Below are 19,035 nucleotides of genomic sequence, written 5' to 3' on the forward strand. Positions count from 1 at the left end.
ACAGCAGCAACATTCCTTGATTATTACGCCAGAATGAGCGTAAAGGTCCTAGCCATTGCAGCATAGAAAATACCTATACTTTAGTTCTGTATTGGAAATAGGCTCCTTTTATAACTCTTTTAGTTTTTTTACAGAGGTTTTTTTTAAGAGTCCATTTATCCAGTCTCTGGGTCTTGCTGGAACACTTTTAGCTTAGCATAGATCATTAAATCGGATTAGACCGTTAGCATCTCTCTCAAAAATGACCAGAGTTTTGATCATTTTACTGTTGTTTAAAGCTTGACTCTTCTTATTGCACTTGCATGGTATGGCAGCAAAGTTTCCTGATTATTACGCCAGAATGAGAGTATAGTTCCTAGCCATATCAGCCTAGAAAACACTAACAATTCAGTTCTTTCCCATGCGTCTTCACTTTGTTGATTGCGACTTTAATGCTGAAAAAATGTTAATATAAAAATATGGTGGGAACGTGGTTGCGTGATAGTTTTGTTTGACATCAGGCCCAAATTAAAGTCAGTGTTTACGTTCATATTCTTAAAGGAACACTCCACACTTTCTTTTTATTATTGGAAATAGGCTCATTTTATAACTCTCCCACTAGTAAAACCCTTTAAACAGTAAACATTTTTACCCATTTTTATAATCTCTGGGTCTGGCTGGAGCACTTTTAGCTTGGCATAGATCTTTGAATCGGATTAGACCATTAGCATCTCACTCAAAGTTTGGTTATTTTCCTATTTAAAACTTGATTCTTCTAATCATACTTGTATAGTATGGCAGCAGCAGTTTTCTTGATTATTACGCCAGTTCCTAGCCATATCAGCCTAAAATACCAACATTTTAGTTCTTTTTCCATGCGTCCTCACTTTGTTGATTACGACTTTGTTTTTTCAACATCAATGATATGAAATATTGTGGGAATGTGGTTGTGTGATAGTTTTGTTTGACATCAGGCCCAAATTAAAGTCAGTGTGTGTGTTTGTTCACATTATTGAAGGAACTCTACACTTTTTCTTTTTTTTTAATAATGGAAGTGGGCTCATTTTATAAATCTCCTAGTTGTGAAACCCCCTAAAGAGTTGAATTTCTCAAAATCCATTTATCCAATCTCCGGTCTGGCTGGAGCACTTTTAGCTTAGCTTAGCATAGATCATTGAATCGGATTAGACCATTAGCATCTCGCTCAAATTACCAAAGAGTTTTGGTTATTTTCCCATTTTAAGTTCTTATTGCACTTGCATGGCTTGGCAGCAAAGTATCTTGATTATTACGCCAGTTCCTAGCCATATCAGCCTAAAATACCAACATTTTAGTTCTTTTTCCATGCGTCCTCACTTGTTTATTATAACTTTGATGCTGAAGAAATAATAATATGAAATATTGTTGGAACGTGGTTGCATGCTAGTTTTGTTTGACATCAGGCCCAAATTAAAGTCAGTGAGTGTTTACAGTCATATTATTAAAGGAGCACTGTACTTTTATTGATAATTGGCTCTTGTAGAACCCTTTAAAAAGCTGATTTATTATTAATGAAAAACAAAGCAAAGTATGATATATATAATTTTTATTTTTATTATTGTAATTTTTTTTGCAGTGCAATTATTTAATGTCTGTACCTGAATACTGTTAGACTCCCCAGAAAACTGTCAAATAGAGCTACTCTGAAAAATAAAATATTGCACTATCAGATTTTCTCAATATGATGCAGCCCTAGTGTCTGTCCATCTATCTATCCTGTCTGTCTATCCTGTTTGTCCATCAATCTATCTAATCTAGGTGCATGAGGTTATAAAACAGAACCAAAAACCATTAAAACAGAAACTTGCTTTAGCATGCATCGATTTAAGACTTAATCGCAGTATTTCTGTTTCTCTGCATTATGTTGTTGGTCAGTTCGGCTTAAAGCTGGTGCTACCTAAAAAAACGTACACTCAGCAGACATATTTCTGGCCATCCAAAACAGATTTCTATTTATTTATATGAGGAAATCATGAAATTTCAGGACTCCTTGCCACACATGCACACACACACAAACATTTAAATAACAGATTTCTAATTGCACCATATTGTGCATTGCTTTTCCCCCATTCCTGATTGCTGAGTCTTAAATATAGTTAAAGATAATGCAGAAGTTGCTTTCAAATGACACAAAGAAAATATTTGTCACATTTATTGTCTAAATGTTTCAGAGCACTGCAAACAAGCATGACTGTGTGCTGAGGTCAATAAAAGTGTTTTAAAATCATAGACTTTTTATGATACTGCAAATGTTGAAGGGATAGTTCACCCCTAAAAATGACATGCTTTAAACCTTTAAGAGTTTCTTTCCTCTGTTAAACACAAAAGTAGATATTTTGAAGAATGCTGGAAACCTGTAACCATAGTATTTGTTTTTCCTACTACGGAAGTCAATGGTTACTGGTTTTCAGCATTCTTTAAACTATCTCCTTTTGTGTTTAACGGAGGAAATAAACTCATAAAGGTTTAAATAGTGAGCAAATGTACACTTTTTTAATGAACTAACCCTTTAATTCAGGTTGTAAAGTGTTACAGATCACAAATTTATGATTCACACATCTTTTGAAAGAGTGTGAGATTGAGTAAATGATGACTGTACATGTTTTGGTGAGCTGTTCCATGAATTTCCTCATAAAAATGAGTTCTTGAAGTTAAATTATAAGGCAGATGCCGTGCGCTGCAGTGTTTTCCCTTAAATCCCTTTCTAAAAACTCCATTAATGTGCTGCTTTGCCCCAAAAGCAATGAATATAAAATGACTGTGATATCGTGACCGTAGAATAATGCTTAGCTCAACTGCCTTTATTTCACTGCAGGATATGCAAATTTGAGCCTTATTTTTGATTCTGGGTAATTATCAGTGTTACATCACTCTGGGATCCTGAATTTCATATATTGCGCTACATTAATTTGTTGATCATGGCAAACTCTGTGCTCTCACTGCTACACCAAAGAACTCTAAGGCTAAATAACGTGTTGTTATATCATACTGATATAGGTGTAATATTGTGGTTATACAATAGAAGTGTGTAAATAAACAACCACAGAGTGCCTAAAGTGGATCTATTATGCAAAAATCACTTTTATAAGGGGTTTAAACACAGTTGTGTGGTGGCAGTGGGTATATTTAACCGGCTTCTGGTGGTATAAATTAATTAATTGTATTTTTTATAATCACACTTAATAAAAACAGTCTGCAGAAACACTTTGATTAACTTTCTCCTTTTGTATGTGTCATCAGACAGGGAAAGCCCCGCCCACGAGTGACCATCTCTCCCTCATTAGCATAGGATGTTAGTCTTGTTTTTGAATCTGCCACTATGCTGACGCACAGGCATCTGTAGCCCCGCCCTTTTTTGAAACCGCACAATCTCATTTGCATCTAAAGCGACAGTCACCAAAAATGCCACAATTAGGATGAAAGCCTAAAAGGGTCGGTTTTAGAGAGTTATGAATCATTATTTGCTTAGTACATCTTCGTCTTTATCCTTGTCTTCATCTTTGTCTTCTTGCTCTTCATTGTCTTCATCTTGTTATTCTTGTTAGTTTTCGTCATCTTCGTTGTCTTGTTCATATTGGTCATAACCGTCTTCTTTGTTTTCATTGTCTTGCTTATTTTCGTCTGTCTAGTTGTTTGTCTTTGTCTTTATCTTGTTTTTTGGTGTCTTGTTCTTTTTTTATCTTTGTCTTGTTCCACTAGTTCATTTTTGACTTTGACATCTTCGTCTTAGGGCTCTATTTCAACTATCTAGGTGCAAAGTCTAAAATGCATGGTGCAAAAGCATTAAGGGTGTGTATGAATTCGCTTTTGCTATTTTAACGATGGAAAAATACGCTCTGCGCCTCGGCGCATGGTCTAACAGGGTTGTGCTTATTCTCTTCATGAGTTCTGGGTGTGTTTTGAGCATAATGTACATTAAACCAATCAGAGTCTCATCTCCCATTCCCTTTAAGACTCAGTTGTGTTACGCCATGGTGCATTTGCTATTCACATGGCGGACTTTATAAGTGTAAAAACTGAACGCTTTACTAGCAAGAAAACAGTTTAACAGAGCATCTGCAGCGCGAGGATAAAGAACGAGCCTCCTCCATTCAGCCTCTTTACTTTCTCTTTACTTTTACTCTTTACTCCTTTACTTTGGTGGAGTAAGGAAACGGTGGGAACTCACTCCACTGAACACATCCATTAGCCTACATATTTAATTTAGTTTGTTAAGAGCAAAGATTTGTGTCTAAACTATTTCTAAACTCAGTTCTAATCTCCAGCAAAGGAATAAATGAACAATAATAATGAAGTGTGGTAAAAAAACTGAGTTATATCCAAACACACGTCCTGTTCTTATGCCATATATGGTGATGCAGACGTCTCCAAAACCCCACAGGTGGACACATCTAAACTTGTGTTTTAAAAAAATATATAAATATGCATATAATAATAATAATAATAACATTATACAAATGCAGATTGTCATGAATGAACTGAAAAAGCCCCCCTGAGATGAAGGCATGGAGGCAGTGGTGTTTATATTCATGTAGAAAATACTAATGTTTGTTATATTTTAATCCTTTAATTGTTTTCATCTGTAAAGATATTTGTGTGTTGCTGATCATCCTGTGTGTATTAAGTAATGTGTAAGCATTTGGACCTGCATAGGCACATTACTAACATGCTCTGCGCTGGACTTTACAGCAGTTTTTAGTTGGTCAATGGCACTGTCTATTTCAGTTCTTCAAAATAGCAGCGCGCCAACAATGCTCCCTAACTAGACTAGCACACCCATGAGTAGGCATAGGCCGGTATAAGTTTCTGATGGTATGATAACCTTGGGTTAAAATACCACAGTTTCACTGTATCATGGTATTGTGATTACTACTCTATATTCTTTTTAAATGTCTGGCTAAAAAACTACTTTTTTCCACATTGAACACAATATATTTTATTTTAGGAAACATTTATAATATTTTGGAACGGTAAACATGTCAAGCTAAATAATTATAATAAATAAGTGACCTCTGCTATCTGCTTCAGTTTCAAGAAAACTGATATTGTTAAAAAAAATAAAATAAAAATAACAAAACAAACTTAAGAACGGTATAACGGTTTTAAAACCTCGACTTTTCCAAACCGCGATAAACCTTGAAACCAGTTATCGTCCCATGCCTACCCATGAGTCCACAAAGTGGCGCAAATGGATTTGCTATATAAACAACATGGCGCAAAACGTGATGATTACAGTTGTGCTGGTCTGAAAATAGCAACAAATCACGCCAAACATGCCTTGTGCCTTATTGTGCTAGGTGTATGTTAGGGCCCTTTATCTTTATCTTCGTCTTGTTCTTCTTTGTCTTCTTCTTGTTTGTTTTCATCGTCTTGTTCTTTCATCTCCATCTTCTTCTTCATCTTAGCTTTCATCTCCCTCTCCCATCTTCATCTTCTTGCCCTTCGTCTTTAAACTTTGTCTTCATGATAGTCTTCTTGATCTTAATCTTTGTATTCTTAATCTTTCGTCTTCATCTTCGTCTTCATCTTGTTATTGTTGTTCTTCTTCTCTCTTTTCCTCCTTCGTGGGAAATTTCTAATCTTCCCAAGCTCGCCTGAGGACAAGCAGCCACCTTCATTTATTTTGAAAGTGTCCACTTTCTTAAAGGCGCAATTAATCTGAAAATGAAAATTATCTTCAATTACTGAACATCATGCTGTTCCAAACTGGTATAATTTCCTTTCTTTCGTGGAACACACGCACACACACACACACACACACACACACACACACACACACACACACACACACACACACACACACACACACAGACTGCTTTAAAATATGGATTAGCCTTTTTTTTAAACATGATGTAACCCAAAATAAGATCATTAAGTGGAAGAAAAAAATCCAAAGTAAAATAAATAAGCAACCACTGAAGGCTAACATATCTATAATATTATAACTTAGAAATTCAGCTTTAAATTTGATCCAATCTAAGCATTTCAACACACACACAAGGTGTCATTTATAAGTTCTTTGTAATGCGTGCAGTCATTCTGAGTAACACTTAAGTAGTGCCGAGTTATTTTTATTATGGTGTAGGATAACATCACATAGCTCTGACGGTCATGTATTTTATTTGAAAGGTCTCGTAAAACAGAAATACAACAATCAGAATTGTTCAGGGCTTTGTTGAAAATTGAGCCTTTTTTTTTTTTATTATTAATTTCTTGGTATGAAAAATTCTCCTTGATTTATATGTAAATAATATACGGATTCAATTTATTTATTTTTTATTCTGCTACCAAAATGTGTTCCAGATTCAGGAAACATAATAAATAAAACAAAATAAACAAAATATAAATAATTCATTCATTCATTTTCTTTTCCGCCACATCGGAATGAACCGCCAACTTATCCACCATATGTTTTTTGCAGTGGATGCCCTTCCAGCCGCAACCCATCACTGGGAAACACCCATACATACTCATGACCACACACGCACTATGGTCAATTTTAGCATACCTATTTCCCCTATAGCGCATGTCTTTGGACTTGTGGAGTAAACCGGAGCACCCGGAGGAAACTCACGCAAGGACGGGGAGAACATGCAAGCTCCACACAGAAACGCCAACTGACCCACCTGAGGCTTGAATCGGCGACCTTCTTGCTGTGAGGCGTCAGTGCTACCCACTGCACCACCGTGCACCCTAAAATAAAAAAATGATAATAATAATAATGATGATAATAATACTTTAAATAAAATGTATAAATAAATAAAAATAATAAATAAAAATATATATATAAATAATAACAATAAATAAATTAATTAAAATGGAAAAAAAACATTTCAATTAAAAATTAAATTAAATTCTAATAAAAATAAAATAAAATTAATTGAAAAAAATACAAAATAAATAAAATAATAAATCCAACTTCCTTCCTTCCTTGTCACGTCAAATTTGGGCACATCATTATTATATATATATTTTTTTTTACTTCATGAAAAATTACTAAAAAAAAAAAAAAAAAAAAAAAAATATATATATATATATATATATATATATATATATATATATATATATATATATATATATATATATATATAATTATTATTATTTTTTTATTAATTAATTATATTTTTTAAATTGAAGTTTTTTTTATTATTATTAAATGATACTGCTATTTGCCTCTGCTTGCTACCATTTTGTAGTTATGAATTATTAGTTTTGCGTGTCAATTAGAAAAAACCCTACTCTTTTACAGATGTCAATGACCAAATTAAAACTCCTTGGTTCCAAATGCTTTAATAACGTTTGACTACTTTATGCTGTTACCTCAGATGCAGGGTCACAAGCAGGGAAACATCACCCCAAAATAAGATTATTTATTAGTCCTCCTTCCACATTTCCTTAAACTGTCCCTTATTTATTAGAGGTCACCACAGTTGAATGATCCGCCAACTGTTCCAGCATATGTTTTACACAGCGGATGCCCTTCCAGCCGCAACCCAGTACTGGGAAACTCCCATACACTTTCACATTCTCACACACTCATACACTACGGCCAATTTATTTCATCAATTCCCCTATAGCGCATGTGTTTGGACTCTGGGGGAAACCGGAGCACCCAGAGGAAACTCCACACAAAAGCGCCAACTGACCCAGGACTCAAACCAACGACCTTCTTGCTGTGAGGCCACAGTGCTAACCACTGAGCCACTACACCACCCCAAAATTGGATCATATATAACACAAATATTATCTTCCTGTTCGTATGTCTTGCGTTTGAACGCTCTTGAGCTCCGAAGGCTTGTGCAGAACTGATGATCCATATTATCCCAGCGTGATGTGTGAATTTCCCAAAGAGCGTCTCTGTGCTTCAGTGCGAGCAAGAACATCTGACCTTTTGCACAGAGCCGTGAACATGGTCAGCGGCGCCCATTTGCTTGCATTTGTTTAGTCAGAAGAACGGCAGAGTCTTAAAGGGACAGTTCACCCCCAAATTAATCTCCTCCCCTCATGGCTATTGATTTGGGCTCGTTTGTATGCGTGTATTTTAATTCTCTCTACCATTATATGAATCACCAGGAACCACAGACCCAGCTCAAAATCTTCTTTAATGTTCTATTAAAGTACATCTATGTATGTCTTGGATGACCCGTGGGGGAGTAAATGATCAGGAAATAGTCAATTTTTGTGTGAACTATCCCTTTAATTAGAGAGTTCACTCATTACATGATAAATTGACTCGCTCCTGCTTTTAAAGACATGGTTTTGGAGAATGATTTCAGCTGTTGTTCTGCCCACTCATTTAAGGTCAGCGAGTTCCAGGATTTTCAAGCTCTAAAAAAAGGAAATAATGATAGCGTGTTAACGTTGTGCTAAATATAACGTCTGCTGTTTTGCTGTGGTGTATTTTGGCAATGAATGAATCTGCATTGGCAAATCAAAAGGGGGTAGTTTAACCAGAAATGAAATCATACTTTTAATTTATTCAACTTCAGGCCACACGAGGTGGAGGTGACTTTTATTATGTCGTAGAAAAAATTGAGGAAGCAAAAGAAAAGATTATTTAGGTCTAATATTTGTACATTTAACTAACTTTTTCAATATTTAGACACCCTAAAATTTCTAGGAAATGATAACAAGAAGAAATCTGTGTCAGAATAAACTAATCATGATAACTTATAGAAATGAGCAGTAAACCCAATGTGTAACTTTTTAAAAATGAATTTTATTTTTATTTAAATGTCATTTTATTTAATTGATATAAATAATTAATGATAACCTAAAAATCTGATTTATCAATTAATACAAAATGCTTTTTTATAATGCCATTTCTGTGGTTATTTTAATGTACGCTGGTTCATTTTTTTTAGATGTCACTATTTTTGTTAACAAATGTGTGTGTCTAATTGTTTTTAAATTAATTAGATTTTTTAAAAATACATTTTATATATATATATATATATATATATATATATATATATATATATATATATATATATATATATATATATATATATATATATATTCCTTTTTATATATCTTTTATTTTATCTATATACTTCTTATTATTTTTTATATATTTTATAAATGTTTTATATATGTTATTAGATTTTTTATATATATAAATTTTTACAATTTTATATTTAATTTTTAATTTATAGTTAATATTTTTATATTACATTTTTTAAATAAAATTTAATTATTTTATTAGATCTTATTTTATTAGATTTTATTCAATTTAAATTAAATGTTTTTATTTTATATTTTGTATATTTCTTAATTTTTTATATATTTTATTTTTTTTTGTTTTTTAAAAATGTTATTTATTTTGATTTAATTTAAAGTTATTTATTTTTTCATATATTTTTATATCTTTACATTTTATATCTTTATTGTTTATTTAATTAAGTGTTGTATTTGTTTTTTATTTTCATTTAATTGTATTTATATTTTATTTTTTATTTATTTAATTATTTGTATACATTTTTTTAATATATTTTATTTATTTCGTTTTTTATGTTTTATTTATTTTATTTTTTTATATATTTTATTTCTTTTTTTTTATATATATTTTAATTTTTATTTTAATTTATTTGCGTGTGTGCGTGTGTGTGTGTGTGTGTTTAACTGTGTGTGTTATATTGTTTTTTCCAAACCCGTCTACAGATCTGCTCTGATAGTGCTGTTATTCTGTTTGGTTCCTCTCATGCTGGACTGTAACACTTCCGGCTTGCCGTAGGCTTCTCGATGGCCTCCTTTACTTTGGCACTTCATGCACGGATACTCTGGAGTTTGTCCAGTTTTGGAAGATTTATAATCGCTCTACATTTCTTCACCTTTTTATTATTAGTGTTGCTCATACAGTTTCTTGGCAGGAGAACGCAGATGTTGTGGAATCAAACACCTTGCATGACATTGAGAAATATAGTCCATTCTTTCTGCTTCCTATGAATTCTGATGGTCTGTTCAACGCTTCGATGTGTGGGCGAAATCAAATTATTATTATTATTATTATTATTATTATTATTAATTGATTCATTACATTTATTTAAGGTAAGTGGTTGCAAACATTTGATATGAGCTGAGTAACGTTCAACTTAATTTGTTTTTAAATTCAATTTTAGTTGTTTAAATTCAGCCTGTATCAATTGATTGCAACCTGTTATCTTTAAAAGAAAATGTGTAAATCAAATGAATCATTTGTTTCAGTGTACCGCAAGCATTTTTGATGATTTTAACCTAAATATGATGGACTTCTGAATATTGTCTACTACCAGGGTGTTCACGTGGTCTTAAAGTCTTAAACTGTCTTAAATTTACTGAAATATTGCGTTGTAGTCCTTAAATATCTTCATTTTTCTTTGTTCATTTAAATACCCGTCTGGCTAACACCCATACAATCACCAACAATCCATCTCATTAAACTGTTATCTCTCTCTCTCTCTCTCTCTCTCTCTCTCTCTCTCTCTCTCTCTCTCTCTGTCTCTCTCTCTCCCATCCATCCATCCACCCACAATTAACATGTGTTTAAAAGTTCTCCATGTATTTACTGCTGAGGATACTGACCTGACCTATATTTTTTTATTAGTAATTATTATTATTATTATGGGCGTCACTGTGGCCAGTTGACATTTCTGTGTGGAGTTTGCATGTTCTCCCCATGGTGGCGTGACTTTCCTCCGGGTGCTCCAGTTTTCCCTACAGTCCAAACACATGCACTAAAGGGGAAGTGAATGAACTAAATTGGCCATAGTGTATGAGTGCGAGTGTGTGAATGAGTGTGCATGGGTGTTTCCCAGTACTTGGTTGCGGCTGGAAGGGCATTCGCTGTGTAAAACATGCTGGATAATTTGGTGCTTCATTCCACTGTGGCGACCCCTGATTAATAAAGGTACTAAGCTGAAAAGAAAATGAATGAATTAATTTATTACTATTTATTTATTTATTTATTTATTTATTATTTATTTATTTATTTATTTATTTATTATTTTTATTATTTTATTTTTATTATTATTATTATTATTATTATTATTATTATTATTTGTATTATTATTATGAATAATAATATTATTATTTATAATTATTTTTATTATTATTTATTATTATTTATTATTATTATTATTATTATTATTTTTTTTTTTTTATTGTTTTTATTTATTATTATTATTTTATTATTATTATTATTATTATTATTATTATTTATTATTTTTATTATTATTATTATTTTATTATTATTATTATTATTATTTATAATTGTTTTAAATATTATTATTATTTTTATTTATTATTATTATTATTATTATTATTATTATTATTATTATTATTATCATAAAATGTATTAAAATCATAATAATTTTGATTTGGGCGTTAATAATTTTGGGCAAGTTAAAATCTTTTCCAAATGAGATATTTGGGAAAAAAGGTCTTAGTGTTTAGCATGGTATAAGTCTAAAAATTAATTCATAATGGTCTTAAAAATGTCTTAAATTCTTCAATTGCTGGAAGAAATCTGTAAGTGAAATCTGCAGAAACGTAAGAGCATTTTGTTTCAATCAAAATAAAGATTTCAATTCAAAAATAGCATTTTTTTTTTCCATCTTCATGTTCATGTTGATGTCAGATATTTTGTTTTTCAATATTTTGCAGCCCTGTAATATAAACAGTAATGTTATTATGCCACGATATACAATTTTCTCTGTTTAATTTGTCATTTAATAAAAGCTACAAGTACACTGTAAAAACATTTCCAAACACTATAAATGAACAGTTTTCAATATTTTGTGATTCATGTATTTATTTTCTTAATTTATTTATGATTTTGAAATGCATTATGAGAGCTTAATCTGTCTTCCAATGCCCTTCAACCTTGAAAAGTTTGACGAAGTGACTATTATGAACATATTCAATAGTTTGCAGTGCTCTATTGTCTGTGTGGGTGTTGTATATTACACTACAAACACCTTGTAGTAAACTGCCAGCACATTTTCTGTTATTTTACACACTTCTTTCTCTATATATTATGCATTATATTATTTCAAACTACTAAAGTGTCAATAAAAGTCACTTTGTTATAATGTAGAGTTGAATTTTCAACATCAAAAGTCGACAGAGCAGAGATCAACATCCCATAATGCAATTCACAACCAGAAATAAACCAAAAATACTTAAAATACAGTGTAGATTCTTAATCTGAGTATTGTCTTTATTGTGTTCATATCTAATTATTTATGTCCACGTAAGCAGACTGAATGGTTCATTTTAGGGTCTGATTGCATTGCGATCACTCCCAAAAAACAAAAACAAAGAGTTGATCAAAAAATAGTCCCATCGTTAATGTTATTAATGTAATAATAATAACAGAGGCTCGAAGATGGGATAAAATGTAATCAAATAACAACATCAGCAGGTCTGAAACGCATCTGTCTGATTATTAAAGCTCCTTATTAAAAACTCATGAAACATACGACACTGAGAAGGCCGGGAATGTAATTATGAATGCAATAATTCACACTGAAGCATTTATGTAGTATAATAAATTATGAACATTCCTTATATACTGTATGTCTGTCCATCCACCCTCATCATTTCTGAGTAATGCGTTTGTTAGTGGGATTATATTACTGCGGTATTGTAATATTTACATTAGTTTACACACTCTTTCAGACATTTGAACCTGAACATATTCACACACACACACACACACACACACACACACACACACACACACACACACACACACACACACACACACACACACACAAATAAAAGCTTTTTATGATTAATTCATAGTATTTCCAAAGAACGCTTGGCTGTGAAATATATTGGCACCTTGTAGCTACTTATTTCTAGTAGTCTGACCTGCGTTTACATGTGTTTAGTGTGTTTACTTGACACATATTGGAGCGCATGTTTTTCTTACATTATTAATACTAGTACTGAAATAGTACTAAAATATACATTCAAATCATACCAGTTTTATGATCTACTTCATTTTATTTAACTTCATTTCAGCCCATTTTATCTGACTTTGCACTGTAGAATTGATAGTTTTTATATTTAAAGTTGTACTTTTGTCTAAAGTCTTGTCGTGGATCCCAGTTTTAAGAGCAACAAATAATATCTTGACTTCTAGTCGATCATTTGGAAAAGTGTCAGAAGGTGGATTTTTCTGCTGAATCATCTGTTGAGCTGCATCTCAATCATCACAGATACTGCAGAACACCTACTGGAACCTGCATGGAGCCAAGATTCTGATAGAAGTCAGTCAAGTTTGGTGAAGGAGAAATCATGGTTTGGGGTTACATTTAGTATGGGGGTGTGCGAGAGATCTGCAGAGTGGATGATCAACATCAACAGCCTGAGGTATCAAGACATTTGTGCTGCCCATTACATTACAAACCACAGGAGAGGGTGAATTCTCCAGCAGGATAGCGCTCCTTCTCATACTTCAGCCTCCACATCAAAGCTCCTGAAAGCAAAGAAGGTCAAGGTGCTCCAGGATTGGCCAGCCCAGTCACCAGAGATGAACATTATTGAGCATGCCTTGGGTAAGATGAAGGCATTGAAGATGAATCCAAAGGATCTTGATGAACTCTGGGAGTCCTGCAAGAACGCTTTCGTTGCCATTCCAGATGACTTTATTAATCAGTGATTTGAGTCATTGCAGAGATGTATGGATGCAGTCCTCCAAGCTCATGATGGAGTCAGACACAATATTCATTCTGTTTCCACTGCAGCATGAGCACATATTCTATACTGGACATTATTGAAGGTTCAGTGACCAGACTTTAGTCTAAGCAGAGTCAGACCTTACTGTCCTAATTAAATCATTCAAAATCAAGGCATGATCATATTTTATTGTGCTCAAATAAGCGTCATCTAGAGGCCTTTGCCTTTCATATAAGCCACTTCTGATACCAAATGATCAACTAGAAGTCAAGTTAATATTTGTTGTTCCTCAAACTTGAATAGGCCTGTGTTTAAGACTCACAGTGTCACATTATGAGATTTATTATACTCAGAAATAGTTGTTTTGGCTAGAAAAGACTACTCATTGCTTCTTAACCAATTACCAAGATTTACTAAAGGAAGCTTTACAATATTATAATGTGCATATACATTAGATTAGCCAGTACTGAAGCCAAATATGAGTAATCTAACAAAATAACATATGATAGTGGTCCAAAATGAGTACACCCAAATTTATATGTCAGTGAAAAATAAGTTAAAAAGAGCAAAAATTTAAGAGAAACAAAAAATATATAAGTTTCTTTTTAAGTTTTGTAGTTTGAATTTAAATATCATCTTTTCATCCCTAAAGATTTTCGGTGACTAAAATATTATTTTAATAAATATATCCATTTCATAAATCTGATTTGTTCAAATGCACTAAAATATATGACCTATATTCACTGAGAAATGGAGGAAAATATTCATTTTCAAGATGGGCTGTGCTCTATGTTGAGCACTGTACATCGAAATATATATTAGATACAAAATAATACATTAGATTAGTCTGTGCTGAAGCCAAATCTGGAGCTAATCTAACAAAATAACGTACGATAGTGGTCCAAATGGGTACACCCAAATTTATATGCTAGGAAAATTATAAAAAAAAATATATATACATACATATATATATATATATATATATATATATATATATATATATATATATATATATATATATATATATATATATATATATATATATATATATATATATATATATATAAAGAGCAAAATTAAAGAGAAAAAAATGTATAAAATCTTGTTGAAATTTAGTAGTTTGTATTTTTTTTTCCCAAATGTTTTGCATGAAATGAACTGTATTATCTTTCAATTTCTGGAGATGTTCAGTGACTAAAATATAATCTTAATAAATAAATCTGTTTTGTTGAAATGCACCAAAATAATGATCTATATTCACTGACAAGTGCATCAAAATATTCTCAAAATGGGGTGTACTCAATTATGCTGAGCACTGTACATCAATGAGAAGCTCATTTATTCAGTTTTGACTGGGAAAAAGTATAAATCTCACCCCCCCCCCCCCCATCCCCCCCCAAAAGAAATGCTTATTATATTTTTGTGGTCACATATGCATAACATCAAATGTGTATTGGTCATATGTGTGCATAACATCTGGCACAATCAGGAGAACAGCATCAAATCTCTCCCCGGTGTTTCTAACGCAGCACATCGAGTCTTTTCATCTCCTGCTTGTTTTGCAATTTTGATTTCCATCAAAAATGTAATCACGAGTGTTTAAGGGCTCAGCACTGGCCTGCGCGCTGCCCTGAATTTCTAATTTTAGTCTATTCTTTCAGGATTTATTTTTTGTATAATTCAAGTATGCTTTTCAATATCTCCCGGTTATTAAATTTTAATTCCCAGATCATTAGCATATAAATTGAAAAGCCTTTTTTTCTCTTTTGAGTTGCCCACTCTTTCAGATGAAATTTAAGAGGCGATATTTCTTTTTCCAGCTCTTCCATTTAAATGTAAAATAGCAAAAGAAAAAACAAACAAAAAAAAAAAAAGAAATTCAGATTACTTTACATTTCTTTTTTTTTTTTTAATGATGGGGACATTTGGGTGTGTGTGTGTGTGTTTTTTTTTTGTGTGTATGTGACAGGAGTGTGTCAGTATATTCTGGTTCAAGGAAACTAGGACTGTCAGCCTAATCTCTTCCAGTCATCTCCTGAAATAGCCTGAGAGTAATAAATTCTCATTAGACGAGTGTTGAGATTCTGCTCATAGTTCCAGCATTCAGCTCCGCTTTTCAGATGAATGGCTGAAAGACTGAACCTGTGCGCTAATAAAACCTGGCTCTTTCTGATGAACATGCATGCCATTAAGAGCAGATTTCTCTATTATACTATACATTAGTGACATTTAAAAGAATTACTTGGTGTTTGTATTTTCCACTTGATTTGTGTTTGTGTTCAATCTTACTTCAGGTTTAATCACTGTCATTTCAGTCTATGAATTCAGATTTTTTTTTTATTTGAATGTTGTTTGTACATTTATTCATTGTGCAAGAGAGTTCAGTTTTATCATCATTGTTATTCCAGTTTGAGAATTCAGATTTTGTTTATTTGTTACACTCTATAACAATATTTTCAAAAAACACTGGGTCAAATATGGTTGACACAGCCTTTGGGCTAAATAGTGTAATTAAAAATGCAACTGAGGGTGCTTTCCCACCTGTCTTATTTAGTTTGGTTGAATTGCACTAGAGTTTGTTTTCCCTCTTGGTGTGATTCGTTTGGGCAGGTGTGAATGTAGCAATCGCACTCGAGTGCGCACCAAAAGCGGTCAAAAAAAGCATACCGAGACCTACTTGAAGAGGTGGTCTCGGTACGCTTTCAAATGAACCCTGGAGTGTTTCGTTTGTGGTGAGAACATGATCCAAACTAAAACAGACCCAACCGCAAAAAGTACTGCGCCCTTTTGGACTAACCCAGCTGCCGTAGTCTGATGCTGGGATTTGGAGGAAAAATATTTGTTGACAGCGCTTTACTAATCATTTTAAACTGAGAGAGAGAGGGGGGAAAACATTACCTGATGGATCATTGGTAATATTTGCGGAAGATGACCATGTCACAGTTTAACAAATTTAATTCACGCCTCATAACGCCTTTGCCGTTTGCAATGCATTAAAACATTTTCCAGCCGCAGCTGCACTTCTTTCTCGAAATGAATAGTTTGTCTAAAGTGATGTAAACAAACTATATAGTATACTATGACCAGGGATACAATCAGCCAGCACAGCGACATTTAGTGTCTGCTGGTTTGTTTACTTGCAGGAGTTTCATTGGCATTTTCCCACATGTTACTTCAGACCAATCAAAAAACAGTTTAGGAAATGTGTCTATAACATCCAATGAGTGATGTGGGTTTTGTCACATGACTGCGTTCTGGTTCTTTTCAACCGGTTTGGACCAAAGCAATCAGTGTGGTGTGAAAAGAACCCAAAACGGCAGAGAAATGCTACAATGTATCATTTGTTGCCCTTGGTCCGGACCAAATAAATTAATCCAAGGTGTCCATATTTGATCCAATATTGGGTTGCAAAAACCCAACTTTTTTAAGGATGTAGATGAAAAAAAAACCCAGCTGCATGGGTGTGAAAAGAACCCAAAATGGCAGAGAAATGCTACAATGTATCGTTTGTTGCCATTGGTCCGGACCAAATGAACCGAGCCACAGGTGTGAAAGCACCCTGAAACAATTAATCCAAGGTGTCCATATTTGACACAATATTGGAAATATTGCAAAAACCCAACGTTTTTAAGGGTGTAGATGGAAAAAACCCCAGCTGCATGGGTGTGATATTGATTTCGTATTTAATGAATGTTTAATTGTCGTCTGTCTAATTTCTGATAGACATTTGTTTTCTCACAACTTGGATTATATATCTTGCATGCTTTGTTCAAATCATTAATTTTTGTGAGGGCAGATGAGTCAGAATAGTGAGTCACAATTATTACCTTTTATGACTGTTATTATTTTTTTAATCCCATATCCTAAATGGCCTTCAATACAAGTGAATGTTGATTTAATTAGTGTGCTCCTATCACTGCGTCTTTTTCCTCCTCAAAGCAAACGTTGCTGCTGCTGCTGCTGTTGATTAAAGATGGTGTTTCCACACATTTTCTGCAGATTCATGCATCAAGTTGATTTTATTTCTCTGCAGGGTCTGAGTGGTGCATATATATTTGCAGTTATTCCCCCAACATAAATCAGTTATTCTGAACAGAGGGAATATTGTATGCTTTTAAAACACTTCTTCAACATTATACAATTCGCTGTTCGATCGCATTAGACCACAGTGTGGAGATTCTGAATGACTTTTGATTGAATCTTGTTCTTGAATCATTCTTTTTATTGTTCTTAAATAATTTACAAGAAATAATTTCCCCCAAATTCACAGTTGTAGGAGCTTTAAGCATAAAATCTATGATGAAAATACTCTCAAACTGTTTATATGTACGTACATTATATGTATGTTTAAGTCGATATTCGGATTATATATGAAGAGTTCAGATGCAAAAGCTGCTAAACACCACTTCCAAAAATGAGCTGATGACACTGAGTGAATGCTTTAGGCACGTCGTACATATTCAACAAATAGATTCGCTTCTAATCATCCAAATCTCAGCGTCAGTGCACTCAGAAATAACCGTTTTTATGGCAAAAGCCGCTAAACACCACTTGCCTTTGACAGCAAAGTCGCTATATCCCGAGAACCAATCAGAAGGCGCGATTCGAATCGCATGTTTTCAATGTAGCAGCGCGCCGATACGCCAGCTTTTATGAGGAGAGCGTTTTAGTCCGCTTTTGATTTTGATTTTAAAAGACGGAGTTTGATGAACTGCATGAGCCTGTCCGACTGTCAGTGGATGGCAAATGAAAACGTCCCTTACCTCAAAACTTAATTAAGAAAAAGAAAACCCACTGTACAGTCGGAAGTGCAGCATGCATTCATAACGCTTTTTTGCAAACTGCGTTTCACGAAAGACAGAGTTAAGATGCCATTCTTTAATCTCGCATGGATGCTATGAGGATAAACAAAAGACCAAGACCTTGAGTATGGTGAGAATGAATGAATGACAGCTTCTAAAATTGTCTGAGAGGCATCCTCTTTTTGCTCAGTAGGCCTACCTTGTGTTTTATTCGCTGGAGTAAGCTATTTTTAAAAGCTAAATATAATTTCAAGAGTTCACACTTAGCTGATAATCAATAAAGCGTATTTGGCATGCTGTCCTGGGAGAGAGCCCTGAGCTCGTAATATCCTCTAGCCCGGGGCTCCCTCCCGTTAGAAGGGCGAGAGCTGAGTTAGAGCTCTCGAGAACTCCCCTGCTTGTCGCCGCGTGAGAAGTGTAAACTAGTGTTGTTTTCGGTGATAATTTGGTTTAATCTATTGCTATGGTATATGTTTTTGAACGGTGTGAGGAAACCGGGGGACCCGGGGGAAACCCACGCGAACACGGGCAGAACATGTAAACTCCGCACAGA

General features: G+C 33.4%; 1 protein-coding gene across 3 annotated transcripts in view; it reads left to right on the plus strand.

The window, feature by feature from the left end:
* The window catches only part of znf618 (zinc finger protein 618), a 65,585-nt gene that overhangs the window by 13,796 nt on the left and 32,754 nt on the right, over window positions 1-19,035 (plus strand). The gene's annotated exons all lie outside the window — the stretch shown is intronic.

This window comes from Danio aesculapii, chromosome 5, assembly GCF_903798145.1.
Source record: "Danio aesculapii chromosome 5, fDanAes4.1, whole genome shotgun sequence".
In the NCBI taxonomy this organism is placed as follows: Eukaryota; Metazoa; Chordata; class Actinopteri; order Cypriniformes; family Danionidae; genus Danio; species Danio aesculapii.